We start from the raw sequence: 6,667 nt of genomic DNA, 5'->3' as shown, positions 1-6,667 counted from the left end.
CTGATGGTTTAGAGTACAATAAAAGCAAATGCTTTTGCCCTTTGCTGGTGGCACCACACGTATTACTTCACAGGCTCTGCATTAAATCAGTGCTGATAATTCCCAAACTTCAGTTCTGTGTCCCGGTACTGTACTCCACAGATACTCCAGTACTACACAAAAAAAAAAGTATCTCTCCCGCAGTTTCATATAGTCAACTGTATCTACTGTCTACTTTAAATTCAGGGCCGTGTTATCAAGTTTGTACTTTTATTCGCTCAATCAATCAACATTTCATTAGTCGTATGCTGTAAATTAGTATCAGTGGTAACTCATATTGATGATAAACTAATGCAAAAGAGACGCCACCCTATAACCTAAAGTGTCCAACGAAAAATGTCTCATCCATCTTCAGGACTTCCTGTCTTTTAATAAACTAACCAGCTCTTTCTGTTTGTGCTGTGAGGTGCGTTTACAGGCAGTCACAGCTGCTGTGTCACTCTGAGCGTCACGTATACGAGGACAGGAGCGTTTCATTACGCTCATGTGGGCTGAGAGAGTGAGCCCTGATTAGGTTTCTAATTACCCAGTTTAAACTCTAAGTAGGCCATTTGCACTGCGGTGCTTGAACTGGGTCCATCTCGGGCCTTCGTCTCTCTGTTTCTCTTGGCTCCACAGACAGTGTGAGTGTGTGTGTGTGTGTGTGTGTGTGTGTGTGTGTGTGTGTGTGTGGCAGCTGCTGGCCCTTATTGTCTCCCACAGAGTGTGTTTGCATGTGTGTGTGGACGTTACATGTGGATTAGCTGTGGTTATGTAACAGCTGTTGGTGTCGGACTCTGATACGAATCTGAACGCCTGATGAGCGGATGATCGACAGCTCGACTCCCAGAATAGTGGAGGAAATCTCTCTTTGATGGGGCCCTAAGCTCCCACTTGATCTCTTCACGGGGCTTTCTGTAGAAATCTCCCTGTCGTCTTCATGATTGGCGTGGATAATATCTTAATTAGACAGATTAGTTTGTTAAAAAATATTGCTAAACATTTCAGGCCCTCATTTAGAGCCTGTTAGATGCCTTTAGGGCTCTCAAATAGGTTTTGTTTTGTGTGTGATTAGAGGACGTCGAGGGATGTTAGGCAGCCTAACATCTCATATTGTTCTGTGGAGCAGCGCGGGAATAAAAGCCACTTTGGCCCCATGGAAAACGAGCTCCCTTAGTGGCTCTTCTGTGTCACAATCTTTTAAAGATTTCAGTTTTTCTCAGCATTGAAAGCTCAAATGATCAAATGTTCATTCTTGATCTTTGAGACAGAACAGACAAACCAGTTCAGCGAGAAACGTTTCATGACTGGTGCTGAGAGTTACGCAGAAAATCAACAGTTTGGATATTCAATTCATTTTTAAGCTCTTATCAGGCAAAAATCAGGCAAATCAGGCAAAAAAAATTATTTTGTTGCTTCAGCTTCCTGTGTGTGTTTTTCTACAAATTTTGGTCTTTTTACGTGAATCCAAGTAGAAGTTTGCACCTTTGTTTGTAACAGGCCACTCCCACTGCCACACCCCCTTCACACACACACACACACACACACACACACACACACACACACGGCCTGACGACTGTGGGGAATGTTTTGTGGCCTGCGATAATGACAGAGCGATGAGACGGTAAACTGAATGTTTGGGTTTCTGATCACACAAAACAAATAATCTGGAAAGATCACTTTCAGGTTCTGGAAAACTTTCTAACATTTCAAGGATTCAGTTCATTGACAGCACTTTGAAAATGATTTGAGTCTATGCAGACTCAAAAATGTGTTGTACTACTTCACTTGGACATGCGGAATGATATGCGTCAGAAACAAAATGTGTGGAGGAGAACTTGCTGATTGATTATGTCCAATGATGTGCAGATGAGCTGGAGTCTCACTGTTGTTGTCGGAGATGGCCAACAGAGGGCGCTAAGTGCCCCAGCTGGTGCTTGTGCAGGCCGTGTTCACTGTCTGTGACTGCACACTGGACACCTTGTGTTTACAGAGATGAAAGCTGAATGAAAGAATAAAACACTTTGGTCAATATAGTCTGAAAGAAAATCTTCCCAAGGAAAGAAAATTCTCTCCACATCAGCACAAATTGGCCCTTAAAATAATATTTCAGTTGCTGGTGTAATTTGGTTGTTATTTCTAAGCATCCATCAAAACTCTTGGTTGTGTGGTTAAAACCTGAGCAGGCCTTCATAATTCATGCAAAGCCTGTCAGCCATCCCAGCACGTTCACCGAGTTTTGATTTGCATGGGTAAAGTAGAAGAACTCATCCCATGTAAATGAGGTCACACTGAGGTCAAACAGTTTTTTTTTCAAGCTTTTATTCATTCATTCAAACAGGCCTCTTAACTTTATATTATATTCTTCGGTAGCAAACTTCTGGCAGGCCAAGTAAAGTAAAAACACAAAACAACCCATTCCTGTCCACAGAAGAATTTTATCATTTCCATTACAGCACTTCAGCAGAAGTTTTTCTTAATATTCAAATGACTGTTAAATGTCATTTTTGTGTTTTTAAAAGCAAATCCAAAAAAAGTGGAGCAGCTTCCACTGCAAATCTTGTGCTCCCACAAATTCTTTGTGATTTTTTCCTTAATATGCTAAATGTAGTCGACAGTCATTAATGGTTTATTTGCTGATGCTGTTTGGTGCAAGTCGGGACGTAACAGTGCTGGAGCCCGCCTGCTGCCCTCGCTGCCTGTATGATACAGTAACACATATCTGGACTTCTACCAACCAACCTGCTTCATCGCCAAAATCACATCTCTCCTCAGCCAAAACCTCATTTTGGCAGCCATGAAAATATTTCTGCAGCATCTTCCAACTCACATGAATTCCACAAAACTCAGATTCCACCGTTTAGTCGTTTTCCCTCCACGTTTGATTTCATTGGGTTGGTTTCTATTTTTCAGTCCAGAGAAATCACAACCTTTGCTTTGACACCTGCATTCCTAACTCCCTCAAAACTAATTTATTTTCCAATCTCATTACTGTCTCCAGTAAAATTAACTTCCTATAAAGTATATATGGACGGATTCCTGGTATCTAAGATAATGTGACCACAGTGAACAAATAAAGTTTGGAGGGAGGTGATTAACGAGACGTGTGGGAGTCAGAGCATCTTCTTTTACGGTTTTATTTAGCAATCTCCATCTTTGTGCAGCAGATATTAATTAGTTGTTAGAGGTAGAAATATGCCAACGACAGGACGGGGAGAATAAAGTCAGAATTTGTGGAGGTTTGTCAACAGAAAGAAATGTCAGGGAAAGGAGTGTAAGGGAGGAGTTTTAGTTAAAAACTTAGATAATCACCCACGTTCTCAGCTGTTGACTAAAAAATCTCCCTGCTCTTCAAATTTCATGGATAAAAAGATTCGTTAAGTGGCCCAAGTTGCCTCCCTCTCCTTGGTCACCACTTCAGTGCCAGAGTGTGTTTACTTGGTCTTTACCTGAGTGGAAAATCTCAAGTGCTTCTGTCAAAATACCCTCAAAGGATGAAAATCCTCTTCCTGTCAGCACAGATTGGTCCATAAGGTGATATTTCATATGTGGGCGGCAGGGGACCAAAGGATGGAAATAAGTTGGATTCTGACTGGAAGAAAGAAATAGGAAATAAGTGGTGCTTTTTACACCTTTAATGGCTGTTGTTATGCATTTGAGGAGAGCGCTTGGAAGCTGCTTTTATGAAGCCGTTAGATCGGAAACTTTTTGCTGTAGCTGCATTTAAGTTTTTATCTATTCAGGAAGTCTTATTTGCAAAACAGATCTGAGAACAGATAATGTAAATGAAACATCACGGGAAAATTCAGTCAAAGCAGTCATCACGCAATCACCGACTGAAACATTCACAGATATTAGTAAAAATAGCAGTAAGTGGAATCCATCAGAGGAATGAGAGGCAGTTTCAGCTTGTTTTGCAGTTCATTCCTGTAGAAACGAAGTACTGGAATCAAGTGTGTCCCAGTTCAGCGTTGGCAAATTTTCCTTTCTTTCACTTTTTGTATGGATTCAACAAATGGGATAAAGTGTGTTGATTGGTGAGCTTCAGAGGTGTTGGTAGGTGGATTTTGTTGCCTTCAGACAGAGCCAGGCTAGCTGTTTCCATACTTTGTGCTAAGCTAAGCTAACTGGTCACTGCCTGCAACAGAAAGGCAACAAGAACTTAAAAAAATTATTATTTTATTTTGGTTAATTTTAATACACAGTTTTCCCAGTTTAAATAATTGTCCAACAGCATTTCAATCAGACGTCAGGACAGACATGTAAACCACATTAACTCTTTTACTGTTCAAGCTAAAAGGATCATATGTGAGCAAGCTAATGTTTTTACAGTTCAGCTAGCTTGTTCAGTTAGCTGGAAGTCAGTGGGTGTAAGTAGATAGCAACAAATGCTCTCTCCTAATTACTAGTTTGTGTCATACAACATCTTTTAATTTAGATATAGTCTATGTAAATCTTCATTTAATGTAGTAAACAGTTATGCTACAGTTAAAGCTAAGTTTGAACAGTTTGAACAGGTGAAGAGTTGATGCAACTGGCCCTGATCATGTCTCAAATCACTTCTCAAAACTTATCTTAAAATCAATTTTGGCCATAAGTTTTAGCTTTCCATCTCTAATATGTCTTATCTGCTTTATTTCATTTTATTTTAGTATAGTGTATTCTTTTCTATTTTATTTTTGTGCTTTTCATTCTTCCCATTGCTTTTGTTAGCAGTGCTTAGTTTGTTGTAGTGCTATGGATTTTTTTTTCTGTTTTTTCGAAGGAATTATCAGTATTTTAGTATGAATTACTTTCATATTTTAACTTTGAATTACTTGAAAAGTATCTGTCTTTGTGGGCAAGATTGTTTGACTTGAGCTTCCGTTTTACTTCCCAACCCGCACTGAGAATCAGAATCAGAATATTGTCATTATTATTGTCATTATACTAAAAGTTCAATGACGTTCTGTGTGGCTTCTCTCCAGTACAACCTATAAACACAGTATAACCAATGAATGTGTAAATAAAAATAGAACATAAAAACACAGTGTCAATATAAAAACAATAAAAACAGAGTGACAGTTGCGGCAAAATTATAAAGAATAGCAATGACTTACCGGTGTGCAAGGTATAAATATAAATATATACTGTCTTCTTACTGCTTCTTAGTTCTGTGGTCTGCCTGTGAGATGATGTATATTCACATGTGCTGTAGAGAGGACACATATGTCATTATGGCTGTAAATTAACCAACCACATACTTTTAACCTAAAATTAATGATCTCTAACCTGTTTGTCAATAAATAGACTGGAACATGATGCAATGCCGTCCACTTTCCTCAGGGCATGCAGTGACGAATTCTTCACACTTTATTGATTTTCTCACGCGTAAGCTGTGCACAGTTCAGCACTACATCACCAACGCCAGCAGCAACATTAACCAGCCCAGTCCTCCCATCAGTCACTCTCAGGCAGACATAACCTCAGACGCCCCCGGGGTCAAACGAGGCCTTCAAGTAAGATCAGACAGACTGAAGCAGGCAAATCAACTGGGAACAAATTCTTATTCACAGCGACAGCTTGTGGACGCAAACATGGTGTCAACGACGAATACAAAAGGGAGTCATAAGAAAAGTAAAAGTGAGCAAAAAATAAAATAGAACTGGAGCTCTGTTAGACTTAACTAGTACAGAGTTAAACACAGCAAACAGCTTGACAAATGGCATGAGCAACTATAAGGACATGTACTGTGATAACCAGTTAAAACATGTGACAGACACTGGCAAGGAAGTCAGTTTCTGCTCATATGCTTGAGTACGGCAAAGCTGACTTAACTCCACACCGGAGGGACTTTTTGGAGAAACCCTGCAATATGCAAAACTCTTCTCTCATCTTGCTTGCTTTCACATTTTGGAAACCATCATATCAAAACACTAACAGGATGCACCAAAAATATCAGCGGGGTAACACCGAATCTCAAGTGTGGTTCACTTAATGTCATGACCTTTGGTGCTTTGATTTGGGAAATCCTGCACAGTGCTGATGAGGACTACAGTCTCAATGGCTGGTGCCTCCCTTGCCAAAGAGCCTTTAAGCAAAGCTCTATGTGTACTTGCTAGCTGATCATCATGTGCAGACTGTCTTTGCTCTCAGACAGGGAAGACTAAACTCAGCCAAGCCAAAACAAGACTTCAAAAATGGCTGCCAGTTATTACACTGAACCTCCACAGAACAGGAACAGGAGTGTTGGATCGTAGTTTAAATGTCAGTACACTCTGAACAGAGCAAGTGATCCTAGTAATATGAACTAAAATCTGGTAGGTGGACCTTCAGTTGTGGCTGCATGGTCAAAAATGAACATTCATGCTTCACTCTAAGGAGAAGTCCAAAAGCGCTGGATGAAATCACAACTGAGTGTGCATATTGAACAGATCCATTTCAAGGGCAACTGAGTAAACTCCATCGACTGATAAAGATGAGATGTGACTGACAGCTCTGGACTTTGAGTTGGAGTTGTTTTCAGAGATGAAACCGCCACGATTTGGACCATTTCCTTACAAAACAAAAATGTAGTTTACTCTAGTTTTATGAAAACATGTAAGCATATCTAAATTCATGCGCTGTCTTGTAAATTATAGCAATTATATAATTAATCCATTATTAATCT

This window comes from Scatophagus argus, chromosome 15, assembly GCF_020382885.2.
Source record: "Scatophagus argus isolate fScaArg1 chromosome 15, fScaArg1.pri, whole genome shotgun sequence".
Taxonomy (NCBI): Eukaryota; Metazoa; Chordata; class Actinopteri; family Scatophagidae; genus Scatophagus; species Scatophagus argus.
This window is presented reverse-complemented; position numbering follows the sequence as displayed.